This window comes from Symphodus melops (genome assembly GCF_947650265.1).
Source record: "Symphodus melops genome assembly, chromosome: 3".
Lineage (NCBI taxonomy): Eukaryota > Metazoa > Chordata > Actinopteri > Labriformes > Labridae > Symphodus > Symphodus melops.
In genome coordinates this window covers 2,204,688-2,222,137 of record NC_136693.1, presented here as the reverse complement: position 1 = coordinate 2,222,137, position 17,450 = coordinate 2,204,688, and positions in this window count along the sequence as shown.

The window sequence follows — 17,450 nt, the reverse complement described above, 5'->3', positions numbered from 1 at the left end:
TGACTCTTTTTTTAATTAATGGGCTCCATGCATCAACTCAGTTTAAGGTTTGTTTTAGAGTAAAAGCAGGATTCCTCCTCAGTCAGTTTTGGTTGTTTAACCGCTTAATTCAGATCATATTTAACCATCATGTCTGCTGCATGAGAAGCCTTAAAAGCTTTGACCTTTAGATCCTTGTGTTGTGTGCTGAATGTAAAGATCAGAGACGACCTCCGTCTGACTGACCCTGGAGCACAAACACAGAGCGTTTTTAATTCCAGTTCGGAGGAGAAAGTTTCCAGACGGCGATGAGAGCTGCATCATCGCTCTCACAGCCTCGTCCGTCTCCGTCTTTAAGTCTTTGTTTAACAAGGAGACCGCGTCCGTCTGTGTTTGTCCGTCCAGTAAACACAGGCCTTTTGTTTTCTCGCTGCGGACACTTAAGAAGAGGTTTGTCCTGCACTTGGACTTCGGGGAAGTTATTTTCTGGTTTGTTTTGGAGGCCGTGTAAATAGTTTGTGATTTGTGGCGAGCCGAGCCGTCAGCTCCTCGTTGGGGAGGAGAGGAGGTTTTTCCCAGCTGCCTCTCTCTGTCCCCTCTCCATCACTCTCTCCTCTTTGTCTTCATAACAACATCACTCGTCTGCTGCGTGTAAACCAGCTGCAGCGTGGCGCCGCGCCTACAGCTCCAGGTTTGAGAAGTCCATCCAACAGGAAAGGCCCTGAGAGTCCGGGAGAGTCCTTAAGCTGCAAGGTGGAAGGATTGTTTGTGATCACAGTGAACTGTGTGGATGGATCGATGGATTGTAGATAGATAGATAGATAGATAGATAGATAGATAGATAGATAGATAGATAGATAGATAGATAGATAGATAGATAGATAGATAGATAGATAGATAGATAGATGGTTAAATGGTTGGATGATGGATGGTTGGTTGGTTGGTTGGATGGATGGATAGACAGATAAATGGATGGTTGGTTGGATGATGGTTGGTTGGATGGTTGGTTGGATTGGATGGTTGGTTGGATGCAGACATCAGTTGCAGCGTCAGAGGAAACTGACGCATTCAGTGGAGATCAACAGTTTTGATGAAGCACGTCATCACCTGTCTATCAGTAAATTCCAGTTTTATACACATGCATGCACGTGTCACTTTATCAGCGCTAAACACCACATAGCAATTCTCAATGCTTCGACTGTGTTTCCACAGCATGCAGCCAGCAGCGCCTCTGCACTCTGCTCACAGTCCAAGTCTATTTTAGATGAAGTCAGAAAGGACAGGATCCCTACAGGTCAGAAACAAAGTTAAAGAGTAAAATGAATCCTTTTATTTTCAGGCTTTATTAGCTTTCACTTATTTCACTTTTCATTTCAACACTCAGATCTATGTCAGAGATTATTCTGGAGTTGCTTTTCTGCCGCTGCCTTGATCGGTGACTTTTAGGGAGCAGGATTCCCTTTAAATTCAGGTAACATAAAGAGAGTCTGAAGCTGCAGATAGACTCTCACACACACACTGAAGGTTGCTGCGTCTCTGCAGTCCGTGTGGTTGTGAAAGTGGACCAAAGTTGATTGAATTTCATACGAGAGAAACTACAATGAATTTATTCAGGAAATGCCAGCTCTCCTCGAGGGGGGGCGGCGCCAAGTGTGTGCTGCCCAGATGTTGACACTGGACTCTGAGGAACACAGGAGACAGAAATATTCACAACACCACAATCATCCCTGAGCCAAACACCAACCCTGCTGCCGCTGCACTTCTTTGTTCCTGAACAGAGGTGACGACCACTTCGACGCTTTTTTACTCATCCGAGGAAATCACAGTGAACAAACACTGACACTCTGCATGGTCTGTTTAAGTCTTGTGAAGGTGGAAGACTGCTGGAGTAGAACATGTATTGTTCCTCTATGAGACAGACACGCTCACTCCTGCATCCATCCATTATCTGTTACGCTATCGAGGACGAGGGGAGCCAATCCCAAACAGCCATTTAGACTCACAAACCAACCAGCTGCCATTTCTGCAAAAGAAAATAGGCAACGAGTTCTTAAGAGTCGCTTCTGCCGATGCATCATTGTTCCATTTTTACACCAGCATGAACTTGAAGAAAAACAAAAACATCAGCTTTTTTGAAACGTTAAAAGACTGACTTAAAAAACTCAAAGTTAGACACCTGATCCACAAGCTCAGAACCAAGTCTATAAAGTGACGTTAGCATGAAGCTATCGCTAAACGTCTTCTGCCGCCGTCAGGACAAAATGAAAAACAAAAACAGACTTAAATGTTTCTTCACTTCTCAGCTCAGCATCAATTATAAATGTGTTTAAACGAACCAGAGAACCAAGATGGTGTCAGAAATGATCCATTGTCATTGGTTAACGTCCAACATGGAGCCATAACACACACACACACACACACACACACACACACACACACACACACACACACACTCTGCTAAGAAAACACGTGTGTATGATCTGTCAGTCCTCACAGTTTAATTGGTGTAATTACTATAAATCACTAAATCCCACCTGGGAGGAGAAACTGTGAGGGGGGAGGAGGAGGGGTAATGGAGTGAGCGAGGAGGAGGAGGAGGGGTAATGGAGTGAGCGAGGAGGAGGAGTAATGGAAGGAGCGAGGAGGAGGAGGAGGAGGAGGAGGAGTAATGGAAGGAGCGAGGAGGAGGAGTAATGGAAGGAGTGAGGAGGAGGAGGAGGGGTAATGGAGTGAGCGAGGAAGAGGAGGAGGAGTAATGGAAGGAGCGAGGAGGAGGAGGAGGGGTAATGGAAGGAGCGAGGAGGAGGAGGAGGAGTAATGGAAGGAGTGAGGAGGAGATGGCCTGAAGTTAAACCTCTTAAAGAAACATAAAAACATTAAATCTCAACTTTCCATTGTGGTGATGAAGTGATCTTTCTTCTTCGACCTCTTTGGACTTTTCTTCTCACGGGGGTGTGTGTGTGTGTGTGTGTGTGTGTGTGTGTGTGTGGTGTGTGTGTGTGTGTGTGTGGTGTGTGTGTGTGTGGGGGGGGGGGGCCACAGCCTCGATCCCTTCTCTCTGGTCTGATCAGTTAATCAGACATCATCCTTCTTACATTCTCTTGACAGGAAGTCGTGAATCCTAATTTTTATTGCAGATTTTGTGTTTTAATCGATGACATAATGTTTACTTTGGGAACTCCCTCTACTGACCCGTTTGTAACGCATCGTTTCCAAGTCTATTTATTATTCAGATTTATCAACACAGGGCCCAGTGGCCTAATGGATAAGGCATCAGCCTCCGGAGCTGGGGATTGTGGGTTCAAGTCCCACCTGGGTCGATGTGTTTAAAAACCAAATCAATAAACTCACTTGTCTTATGTCATCGACGCAGCCCCAGAAGCTGAATTCAAATACCTTCCCACCTGTGGATATATACGCTAACGCAGATACTGACCTCCACACTGAGCGCTCAAGCTGTAAAATGTCGCAGCTCTGATCAATCAGATTTCTGTCTTTTTCATATCCATGTGGCTCGCTTGGTAGAGTCGGTCGTCTGTGAAGCAGAGTTGAGGGTTTGATCCCCGGCTCCTGCAGCAACACGTCTGATGTGTGTAGGTGTAAAAGCACTTTGAGCAGTCAAAACCGCTACATAAGCTCAAGGCCATTTACCATTTAATGAATTAAACGGTAGACATACTTTTCTGACACCGTGATTGAAGAGAACACAAAGACACGATTAGTCACTGAAGAGGCGTTCAGGGGCCTTTGACTCAGAAGGATTTGTCAGGTTGAGATGAATCACTCATCTGTTCACACGGCTCAGACCTGAGGACCCGGCGTGAGCAGAGGTAGACGTTTGTGTCATGAGGACGTCACGCTCTCACTCGGCGTGTTCCTCTCTCTGCAGCGGGAAGCGGCGTCATGTTGCGGTGGCTTCTTCGAGGGACATTTTCTGTTTCCTGTCCTCCGAGGGGGCGCGAGGGGGGCCGCCGTGCGCAATTCGTCATTGTGCAACAGGTTGGACTTTTCAGAAAAGGCGAGAGAAGAAGTGACCTCTGACTCTTTGACATTGATGGGAGTGTCCCGGCAGGCCCAGGGGAACACGGTTGACTCACACGTGGGTTGAGTGCAGAATACACACAAACTCACACCCACACACACTTCCTCATTCCAACGCTGGAGCAGAATATGCATCTTTTAATTAAGTGGTTCTATCAGCATATCTGCCTGTAGTCCCAATATATGGAAGTTGGTCTGGTAGTTGGAGGGATACCAGGACACTTTTTAAAGAACTGCTGCTGACCTTGAGCAAGGCACCGAACCCCCAAAGAGCTTCTGGTGTATTTCAGGTTTACTGTATGAGCATGTCTCTCAATAACAGTGTAAACTAGCATTACCCTCATTAATGAATTAAAGGGTATGATAAAAATGAAGCCACATGTGCCGAACTGTAAAATAGTGAGGGGGAAGAAAAGTTTAGAAGAAAAATTTACAGACTAAATGTAGTGATAGAGCTTCACACTGACGGAAAAACCCAGAATGACTCCTGGAGGAGCTGTAATATAGATTTTTTTTTTTCACTTGGACTTTACTGCTGTAAGGGTTTTAACTAAATGTCCCTAACGCTGAATCTATAAAACAGACTGGATGATAGAAGAACCCACGGGGGTCTAACACACACTCTGAGACTTCATGCAGGTTGTAAGACAGACGAGTTTAATGATCTCTATACATCCGTTAAATACCGTTCACAGCGTGCGTCATAAATTCCTTCCAGCTTTAGATTCCTCCATGCAGGGTGTGGAGAATCATATCACCTTTACTCTTGTTTACCTTGTACATTTTGCTTCAGAGACATTACATGTGATATACGTTTCTTCAAGTACGGTCAGAGCTACTCAGAATAGAGTGTATGAACGAATACAGAAAGATTCGTACAATCACCTGCTACTGAATGCACCAACCGCTACAACCTCTGTGTTCATGATGAAACTGCTGCAGTGTGTTCTTCTTCTTCTTCACTGTTTTGATTCTGTTGTAGCGTTGATACAAAGGCAGGTTGTATAACAGACTGTGTTTCTTCTGTGTTAACAAGTGAAGAATGTAAATAAAAACAACTTTGAAACTTCAAGAAACTTGGATCACCTGCCCATGCAGCTCGAACAGATACAGTGTAAAACTACAGCCAATCGGTGTTTGAGGTGACATTATTCAAATGTTTGGGAAAAAAAAGGAGGAGCATGTCTGTTAAGTTTCAAAATCCTGGAAATTCATTTGTGTCATTAATGTTCACTGGACTTATTTCGAGGGACGTGGAGTTCCTGGAGAGTGAAAAAAAAGGTCTAACCGCCTCATTTTGTGTGTGTGTCTGTGTGTGTGTGTCTGTGTGTGTGTGTGTGTGTGTGTGTGTGGGACAGTGGGTGGTGTCAGAAAAGGGGAAACTTACGGGAAGGAAGGAGGAAGGAGAAGGGGAACTATAAGTGACGGGAAACAGAGGCAACTGGTACCAAAAGATGAGAAAGGACAGAAAAAAAACAGTTACGTCGCACACAAACACACACACCTACACACACACACACACACACACACACACACACACACACACACACACACACACACACACCTTGATATCTTCCCACATCCTCCCTTTTATCAGCGCTCATATCAGTCAGCCAGTTTCTTCTTCCTCCGTCTTCAAACTGGGCTTCAGTCTTTAAACAACCATTTTATTTAAATCTTAAAAACTTTATTTAAAATACAGACAGGACAAAACATTTCAGTTCAAACTTAGAAAACATTCAGCATCAGACACGTTTGAGTCGAGGTCAGGGGTAAAATCTGTAAGATCATGTCATGTCTTTACTCGAAAATTATTTAGAGCAATCCCTCAATAACAAGTTTATAAAGAATTAAAATATCCACTTAAAAAACACAAAATGCAAGATTAAGGAATTATAAGAAATAGCATAGAAGCATAAAAAAATGTACTTTAAAACAGAGATATATGAGACAACAGGAACGAGAGAAATCCAAATCCTTCCTGCATCTTATCCCATCTGCTGTCTCGAGGTAACACTTGTTATGATTTTACAAATAATGATCGATTGATTCCATCGATCACTTTTCTTCTTCTGAGCTCAGGATGAACTCTGTAGCGTCGGTGATCAGATTAAATCTGTAATCTGGAAGACAGTACGGTGGCTGGGAAGTGCAAATCAAAGTGTGATAAAGTGTGAAACACTTTTGAAAAGCAAATTTCAGATTTTGGAAAACGTTTTTACGTTTTATTAAACCAAATGAAAAAAAAAAAAGTTTATTGAGGACAGAACTAATTGACTATTTTTTATTTTTTTTTACTAATTTTAGAAACAAATTTACAGGACAGGAAACACAAAGTTTGATCCTTGACCTACTGAGACGACAGGAAGTGCACATCAGGAAAACTCGGCGCATCGCTAAATGGGACTTTTCTTCTGCTGCCAAACTATTAGAAGATTTCGAGGAAGGTTCCAGATGGTCCCAAACGTTTTCTGATGTCCACTGACCTCAAGATACCTTTAAAGCTGCTCGTCATCCCTGAGTCCAAACTCCCACATGGTCTGTATCAGCAGACTTTGAGATGCTTTCATCACAGAGGCAGAACTCTCCTCCAGCTTCAAACAGCTGCTTCCCAAAAACAAGAAATATATAAAGAAATTAATCCACATTCTTCACGTCAGATTTTAATTAAAGAAATTTCTGGTTCCAACGAATTTCCCTTCAGGATCTGTAATCAGCTCCGTGTTTCTGTTTCTGCTGCCGGGAAATTATAATGACCGAATGGCAAAACTCCCAGATGGACTCTGAACTCCAGCAGCTGATTTCTCCGAGATCGATTGGAAATATTTAAAAAGACGTTTAACATGAATTTACATCCTGACGCGATCGTCCAACAAATCAGTCATCAGGTCAACTTTGATCAGGTTTGATGCACGTTCACAGTAACCTCTGTGATACTAAGATAATACTTCATTAATCTAGCTAATCTGTTGTTAAAACATGCTACACACACACACACACACACACACACACACAGGCTGAAACACACAAACACACACACAGGCTGAAACACACACACACACACACACACACACACACACAGGCTGAAACACACAAACACACACACAGGCTGAAACACACACACACACACACACACACACACACACACAGGCTGAAACACACAAACACACACAGGCTGAAACACACACACACAGGCTGAAACACACACGCGCACACACAGTCTGAAACACACACACACACACACACACACACACACAGGCTGAAACACACACACACACACACAGGCTGAAACACACACGCGCACACAGTCTGAAACACACACACACACACACACACACACACACACACACACAGGCTGAAACACACAAACACACACACAGGCTGAAACACACACACACACACACACACACACACACACACACACAGGCTGAAACACACACGCACACACAGGCTGAAACACACAAACACACACAGGCTGAAACACACACGCACACACACAGGCTGAAACACACACACACACAGGCTGAAACACACACGCGCACACACAGTCTGAAACACACACACACACACACACACAGGCTGAAACACACACACACACACACAGGCTGAAACACACACGCGCACACAGTCTGAAACACACAAACACACACACAGGCTGAAACACACACACACACACACACAGGCTGAAACACACGCACACACAGGCTGAAACACACACACACACACACACAGGCTGAAACACACGCACACACAGGCTGAAACACACACACACAGGCTGAAACACACACGCGCACACAGGCTGAAACACACGCACACACAGGCTGAAACACACACGCACACACACAGGCTGAAACACACGCACACACAGGCTGAAACACACACGCACACACACAGGCTGAAACACACACGCGCACACAGGCTGAAACACACGCACACACAGGCTGAAACACACACGCACACACACAGGCTGAAACACACGCACACACAGGCTGAAACACACACGCACACACACAGGCTGAAACACACACGCGCACACAGGCTGAAACACACGCACACACAGGCTGAAACACACACGCACACACACAGGCTGAAACACACGCACACACAGGCTGAAACACACACACACACACAGGCTGAAACACACACGCACACACAGGCTGAAACACACACGCGCACACAGGCTGAAACACACACACACACACACACAGGCTGAAACACACACACACACACAGGCTGAAACACACACGCGCACACAGGCTGAAACACACACGCGCACACAGGCTGAAACACACACACACACACACACAGGCTGAAACACACACGCACACACAGGCTGAAACACAAACACACACACAGGCTGAAACACACACGCACACACAGGCTGAAACACAAACACACACACAGGCTGAAACACACACGCGCACACAGGCTGAAACACACACACACACACACACAGGCTGAAACACACACACACACACACAGGCTGAAACACACACGCACACACACAGGCTGAAACACACACGCGCACACAGGCTGAAACACAAACACACACACAGGCTGAAACACACACGCGCACACAGGCTGAAACACACACACACACACACACAGGCTGAAACACACACACACACACAGGCTGAAACACACACGCGCACACACAGGCTGAAACACACACACGCACACACAGGCTGAAACACACACACACACACACACACACACACACACAGGCTGAAACACACACACACACACACACAGGCTGAAACACACAAACACACACACAGGCTGAAACACACACACACACACACAGGCTGAAACACACACGCACACACAGGCTGAAACACACACACACACACACACAGGCTGAAACACACACACACACACACAGGCTGAAACACACACACACACACACAGGCTGAAACACACACACGCGCACACACACAGGCTGAAACACGCGCACACACACAGGCTGAAACACACGCGCACACACACAGGCTGAAACACACACACACACACACACACAGGCTGAAACACACACACACACACACACAGGCTGAAACACACACACACGCACACACAGGCTGAAACACAAACACACACACAGGCTGAAACACACACGCGCACACAGGCTGAAACACACACACACACACACACAGGCTGAAACACACACAAACACACACACAGGCTGAAACACACACGCGCACACAGGCTGAAACACAAACACACACACAGGCTGAAACACACACGCGCACACAGGCTGAAACACACACACACACACACACAGGCTGAAACACACACACACACACAGGCTGAAACACACACGCGCACACACAGGCTGAAACACACACACGCACACACAGGCTGAAACACACACACACACACACACACACACACACACAGGCTGAAACACACACACACACACACACAGGCTGAAACACACAAACACACACACAGGCTGAAACACACACACACACACACAGGCTGAAACACACACGCACACACAGGCTGAAACACACACACACACACACACAGGCTGAAACACACACACACACACACAGGCTGAAACACACACACACACACACAGGCTGAAACACACACACGCGCACACACACAGGCTGAAACACGCGCACACACACAGGCTGAAACACACGCGCACACACACAGGCTGAAACACACACACACACACACACACAGGCTGAAACACACACACACACACACACAGGCTGAAACACACACACGCGCACACACACAGGCTGAAACACACACACACACACACAGGCTGAAACACACGCGCGAACACACAGGATGCTATGGACGTGCACTAATGGACAGGTGTCAGAGTGAGGGAAGCGCTCCTGAGCTGGAGGGCAGGTTTTGATGCCTTGCTTAAGGGCACATGCCTTGCTTTGAGGGCAGACAAACTCACATATAACATATTTATTACAACAGCAGAACAAAGTTTGTTTTCGGCGTCTGGGTTTTATCTTAAGGCCGCTTCACCTTTGACCGACGCCTCTTTTTAAAACCTGTTTTGCATCTTCTTCCGTTTGTTGACTCTGGAATCACGTTTGATCTCGAGAGGTTTTGCGAGTGAAATCGGTTCATGTGTCGTGTGTGGTCACACACTGTGCAACCAACACTGTGAAACCTCCGATTATTTATCGCCATGTGTGTGTGTGTGTGTGACAGGTGGATGTCATGGTGGTTGTTGCTGGCAAGAGCGCGACGCTGCTGGAGGTCGGAGCGGGCGATAGAAGAGCAGAGGGCGAGGCCAGAAATGTAGCAGCTTCAATAGAGCGCTAATTAGAAAGAGGTGATGTCAGGGCATCGTGGATGATGACGCATCTCGAGGGGGAAATCAGTGCAGAACGCGCTCGCAGGCGTCGCCTCATTTGTGGAGCTATATAAATCAAACGATGCATTTCCATGGTGTGGCTGATTTGTTGTTTTGTTTTTTTTTAAAAAGAGGGAGGCTCACATCCTCTCTGGGACGAGCTGAAGCTGATGATAATGGATGAAACCGTCATTATTTAACTCTCATTTGAATTGATCCAAAGCAGCCAGCTTTAATGATAAATAATTGCGGAGAACATGAATCCAAATCTGAAGGAATGTTAAACAGTTTTGGGACGAAGTCGAGGATTTCATTACACATTTTCTTTTTCCTTTCAGATTTTAAGAAAGTTCCTCTCATCACCTGCCATGAGGATAAAACGGTTCTTCACAGATCTAGAGTGCAGATTTGATGTATTTTCATCGTGTTATCAAGACATCAATGTGCATGCAACTGCTGATGTGTAATTGATGAGCAACCATTCAAATCATCTGCATGCATAGCTGTCATTTTCTGCAGCTAAAAAACATGTTTGTTTTTTTTCCCATGGACTCTGGTGCACCTTTCTGGAGACCTTTCAGTCATGTAAAGCATGCTCATATTTCAGGAGGTGCAGGTCATTCATTAGCTGTCACAAGCGTGTAAAAGCGAGACTGAAGCAACGGAAACGCCGCTGTGACTCAGAGAACACGGAGTCCAAACCTGCAGAGGATGTTGGTTCATCGACAGAGAGACAAAGAAGAAGAAGAAGAAGACGGTGTGATGAAGGACTTTATGTGGGAAGAGTTCGGGGAAGGAAACCTCAGTTTGTTCCTCTGATGTAATCCTAGGTTTTACTTGAAGGCTTCACACTGTAATCGCATCCTGTCTTCTGAGACAGTCGAGCAGAATATGTGTCATTTCTACTATCAGGGTGCGATTGCACAACGCGCGCTTCTTTTAACAAAGCCTGCCGTCGAGTTTCTGTCCGAACATTGTGCAAACGTTAGAAAGTGGTGAATCTTTCTTTCCCCTTTCACATCGTCTCCTCTCATGAGTTCCCCTGATAAGCTTGTGGTTATTTCATGTGGCGTGTTGGAAATCAAACAAGACTGAAGATATCCACGCGGTCCAGATGAAACCCGACAGGATAACAAAAAAAAAAAAAAGTTCAAAAACTGACTTTGTTGTTTGTTATCTTCTGTCCTGAATCTTTTCAAAATAATGTATCACTGATGTTATTGTGATGTCAAAATGGGAGCCGCAGGATCGCTGATTTCCGGACTAAACTAAATGGAATGAAGGTCAAGTTTCAGCGTTCAGGTGAAACGTTCCCTCAAACATCACTAAATCACCGGGTTGCAAAATTGCTTTGCCAAAGAATTCAACAAAGAAGAAGAAGATAGATAAGTAGACAAGAATGAAAGATTCCTCGAAAGGTCTGCATGTCAGAGGTCGTCCAGGGGGCGGAGCCTCGCACTGACAGTAGTTACCCTGCATCGCTCTCTACAAATCCACAGAGTATCTAAACACGCAGCGTTCTGTGTTCGTCCTTTCTGACAGCTGTCTCATGGGAAGTGAAACGTCTATCGACCGATCTCCAGCCTTTAGGATTGGATCAGTACATTTGGCACACCCAACAGAAGGTCGACAAAAAAGTAGGACGGTACAGACCAGTTATTCTGGTACCACTCCCAATGTTTGTGTACCAATACATGTGAACCGAACCGGACTGAACCGGACTACTTGGTAGAAACGGGGCTGAAGTTGGTCTGGTTGGTCTCTTTACGCATGTCCATGATAAAATGATAATCTAATGGAAAAGTTTACTGAAATCTAACACAAGTAATGTGAGCATCATCTGGAATCAGTGTGCAGAAGATGAAGAGTGCAGCAGTGTGATCTCATCTCTGGACGGTGTGACATCACCCTCAAACATCTTTACATACCTGCACGTGCAAATACACAAGAAGCTCTGAGACTGAAATGTTTGCAGCTGATAGATCGAGCCCGAGGGTAGTTCGAGGGAGAACAGGCAAACTTTACTACTCCAGACAAACCCTCAGAGTGTGGAAGACTTTTGTGCTCGCCGGATTTTTACCATTTCAGAGAGTAGTTTACAATCAATGAGGAATTCATGCGAGTAAAAGGATTTTCCACAGAGAGGACGGTGAGCTCAGGGAGCTGGTTAGAGAGAAACATACAGAGATACACGTCCAGCAGAAACAGAACTTGTTTGTTTTCCACCAGTGAATTAGACGATGCATTTTTTTTTTCCAGCAAATTGATACTACGAGCAAGAAGGAAAATTTCCCAACATGAAGTCGGAGCCGTTTTATACGATGGCCCTGAAGATCAACTGCGCAGATATTTCACCAGAAGCCAAAAAAAAAAAAAAAAACGTTTTCATTAAATGTTGTGTCACAAAACGCCATTATTTTTTTCTTACAATAAACATCAGAATGTTTAATTAAACTGTCTCTGCCAAAAAGGTCCAAAGACTTGGTCGGGTCGGTCACGTGTTGACCTCTAACCTCTGGGGGGAAAAGCTGTCAGAAAGGGGCTTCTTGTTATTAGGAGGTGTGATGTGTTGTAATGTGTTGTTTGTTTATCGATTCTTTGTTTGACTTTAAGGATGGAGTCCACAGAGACACTAATCCAATCACTCTGTAGAACTTATCTTATCTGGGTGCCAGTAGTTCAGGCGGTCTCTGAAGTCCTCCTCTCTGCACTTCGCTGTGTCGAGGAGCTGGCTGTAAAGGAAGACAGGGTTTTACCCATAATGCAACGTTCCAGGCTCTTGCAGGCCTGAAGTGTTTGCATGGTGTGGCAGCAGCTGACAAACTTTCAACCATGCTTGGCACCCATACGGCAAAGGGGGACGAGGGTCCTCCCATCCCTCATCTGGGCTGCGGCGTCCCTTTCCTTACCACCAGCTGCATTCACCTGAAGCTGCGTTAGCCGTGAACGAGCCTTCACACCCACACAGGCGCACCATGTGCACGACCCGACACCACAACTTTACAAAAACACATTTTTTTATTTAGGATTCAAACAGTCGGAAAAATCCACCACAATACGTGACGACCTCGATGGCTGCGTCGGTGGTCGTCTAACGTCGGGATGACTGAGGAGGAGAACTTCCCAAGGAATAAGTCAAGGATGCTGGGGCTCATGCAGAGTAGATGATTGGTCTGACCTTCGATGGTCGTGGAGCTTCCATGATTGGCCACACCAAAGTGAGATGTCTCGAGGAGTTTTCAGAGAACCAAATGTTGTTTTTTTTCTGGTTTAAAGACGGACTGATAGTTCAGTGTGTTGATCAGCGACAGAGGTTAATGATCAGCCAGGAAGTGAAGAGAATGTGTGAAAATACAAATCTAAGCATCAACTCTTAGAAAACCACAGACAGAGGAGGAGCAGAGGAGGAGCAGAGGAGGGAGGAGCAGAGGAGGAGCAGAGGAGGAGCAGAGAGAAGCAGAGGAGGAGCAGAGGAGGGAGGAGCAGAGGAGGAGCAGAGGAGGAGCAGAGGAGGGAGGAGCAGAGGAGGAGCAGAGAGAAGCAGAGGAGGAGCAGAGGAGGAGCAGAGGAGGAGCAGGGAGGAGGAGGGGTGAGTCACAGACAGTGTAACGGCTGCTCCTCTCTCCTCTCCCCGGCTGCTGAGGCCTCCTGGAGAGAAAAAGGGAAGCGAAAAGGGCTGACGGAGGAGAGCAGGCTTCTCCTCTTCTTCCTGTTTTTGTCATTTTGGGACAAACTCCGAAAAGTCAGCACACACAAGGCCCTTCACACACACACACACACACACATGCAGACTCACACACACGCACACACACACGCACAGTATCATGTGTGCACCATCTGCCGTAGTGGATGAACATCTTTGCCTGATTAGTCGGGTTGGATTTTTGAATCTTTCATTGCAGGTAAGTCAGAGCGTGGAGCCTGAAGGTGTCGGACTTTCATGAACCTCCAATGAGGCCTTTTGGGTCACCTTTAGCTCTTCATGAGGGAGACTTCTCCAGGAGGTTTCTCTGCCTGGGAACAGAATCATAAATCCAACTTTGAACTCCTTCAGGGGAAAATAACTTGAGCAGCTCTCATCGTGGCTCAGAGGTCACGGAGGCGCTCAGAGTTCAGAGAGGACGACCTCCTTGCTTGTTTACCCGTCACATATTTCAGGTGTTTGACGTGTCAGGGAGTCACTAACAGACAGATAAGCGAGAGGCTCAGACGATGACTTGGCATTATTGACCTCCTCCTGATTATTGTGCGTCTGTCTCTGCACATTTCTCACATTTCTGAAAATGTAACGGTGCACTCCATGAAACACGGCGCTTTAAAAACATCTGCTGACAGCTGCATGAAGCTACAGCTGTCTGCTCACAGACATCGACACATTATACTTTTTGTTGTCCCTCTTTGTTAATATGATGCTACGAGCTGACCAACGCTTCTGCCAGTGGGGATTGATTCTGAGGCCTTCTCATTGATTTGTTTAATATACAAAAACTAGGAGAAGTTTGAGAAGGACGACATGTATAGGAAGTATAAGTCTTAAAAACACGCCATGTTCAGGATGGGTTTATTACAGATGAAGGACAGTGGATAAAGACGGGAATCAGGGAGAGAGAGTCGGGATAGACACCAGAAGTCTACCAGTGTCACCAGCGTCCCCGTTCGGGTTAAGTTCACACCCCGGCAAAAAGACTTTCTCTCACACGCTCACTCCGAGAAAACCGATAAACACAAACTTACTACAGCAGCTCAATCATAACAAATAAACTGTGTCAGCTGGAGGTCTGCAGATATTTACTAGCCGACGTTTCTGAGATGATATAGGCCTGCTGTTGCCATGGTAACCTGAACGCTGTCTGTCAGTTTGTGCAGGTTAGATCGGGGTGGAAACCGGCTCGTTGCTCTGCTCTCACTGTAGGATGGTTATCACTCGTATGACCAAAAATATCAAACATGCCAGACAAACATCCGACCGGTCGGGAGCAGCTGAATCATCATACCTCGTTGTTCCCTGCAGAGACTTCAAAATCAGTCAAACACTTAAAAACGTCTGGCTTTATATGAAATAAAGAATATTCAAACAGGATGATGACAGCCTGTAAATCCACAGCGTGTGACGTCACTGTGCTGTCGTCCGTCCACATCTTATATTTAGTTAAAAAGACGACAACAGGTACTCAAAAGACAACATTTGAATTTCTTAAAAAGGAAAAATAATTTCCCTCTCAGTGTCATTTTACAAACATGTCTTGCTTCCTGCTGTAAGTCGGGAGCAGCACTGCCTGATGGGAAAACAAGCTCTGACATGAATTTGGTGGTTTTTGGTCACTGGAGTGAAACCGCAGAATCTCACAGAGTCAGCAGGAGCAGACTGTCATGGTCCCTCCTCGAGTTTAATGAGAAGCGATTGTGATTGGTCGGCGGGGGGAGTATGGAGCGTCAGCTGCAGAGTCAGTGATCATGGCAGTCATATTTGTGGTTTGTGGAGGAGAAATGTGGAGAATTAATAAAAAGAGCTGCTTGTCATTCTGTCTGTTTGTTTCTGTTCTTCTCTTTGTTCTCCGCTGCATTGTTTAGATTTCTTCTCGCCGCTTTTCAAACTCACGCACACGACGTTTCATCGCCATTAAACACGGCTCGACGTGTCTCCGAGGACTTTTCAGCGACACGTAATGAAACGATGAATATTAAAACCACCCGCAAAGAATGAGAGTGACACAAATCAGATAGACAGACAACGCCTTTGATGAAACTCGAACGGAGTCGTTTATCACGAACGCCATTAAAACATATCAAACACAGAAACAAGATGCACATTATGAACAGGACTCATCGCAGACCGTCACACACAACACAACACTCACCAGGAAAACATCTTTAATGTTCCTAATTAAAAACACGAACGGATAAATAAAGTGTTCACAAACCCATCCCCCAGGACACACACACACACACACACACACACACACACACACACACACACACACACACACAGCCAACAACAACAACAATACTAACTGTATCCACACTCATGTTGCATTAAGGTACTTTGAGAACTCTAAACCTGGACTTCAGCCGCGTTTACATGACGGTAAACCCTTTTTCTCAAAAACCAAAAGGAGCTTGTCTGAATCTGATTAAACACCTACAGTTTCTGTATAATAGTCCTGTATTTATTAGAACTGGCCTGCTTTAAAGCTGCAGCACCTAAAATACTGTGTGTAAACAAGTGCAACACAAACGTACTTTGACGGAAGAATCTGGGACGTTTTGATCCAGTAGGTGTCGCTCTTGAGTTCCAGCATGAAGCTAAAACAAACTTCTGCTAATCTGAATCCTCCGCCGCTAATCTGAATCCTCCGCTGCTAATCTGAATCCTCCGCTGCTAATCTGAATCCTCCGCTGCTAATCTGAATCCTCCGCTCTCCTCCGGAGACACACCTCCGACCCGTCTCCTCTCGCGTTTACACAAAGGAGTGATCAGTTTGGATAATTATTCGCAGCTGCACATATAATTGTCCTCGTCGAGTTAGCGAGCTAACGTTGGCGCTAGTTAGCTCGTAGCTTCACACTGCATGTACATTAACACGTGATGAGCGTGATCTAAAAACTCTTACATGACATCCAAATAATCAGTGAGTCTGTTCTTCTTCTTCTTGACTCAAACAGCTTTTACACACAAGGGGGAGGAGCCGGCCGTCCCGTCCATGTAAACACAGCTCTGACAACAACACAGCCAGCAGGACTCCAGCTTCTCCCTCACTGGAGACAGTCAGGACTCACACACACACACACACACACACATTTACACAGGACACACTGGAGTTATGATGGATTGATGTGTAAAATGCTTCCTTCAATTTGTGATTATTATTTATTTGGGTTTGCACAGGAACTGTTTCAACACATCTTTGTTTAAAATTGGAAGAATATTTGTCGGATAAACATTTGAGTCATTTCTCACAGGCTGTTTTTTTTAAAGTTTAGATTGTTGAAGCTGAACGATTTTGTTAAGTAGACACTTGTTATTAAATTCAGAACAAAAAGTATCACCCAAGAGTTAACCTCCAGTCCTTTCATATTTACAGAAGATTTACCAGAAAGTCTG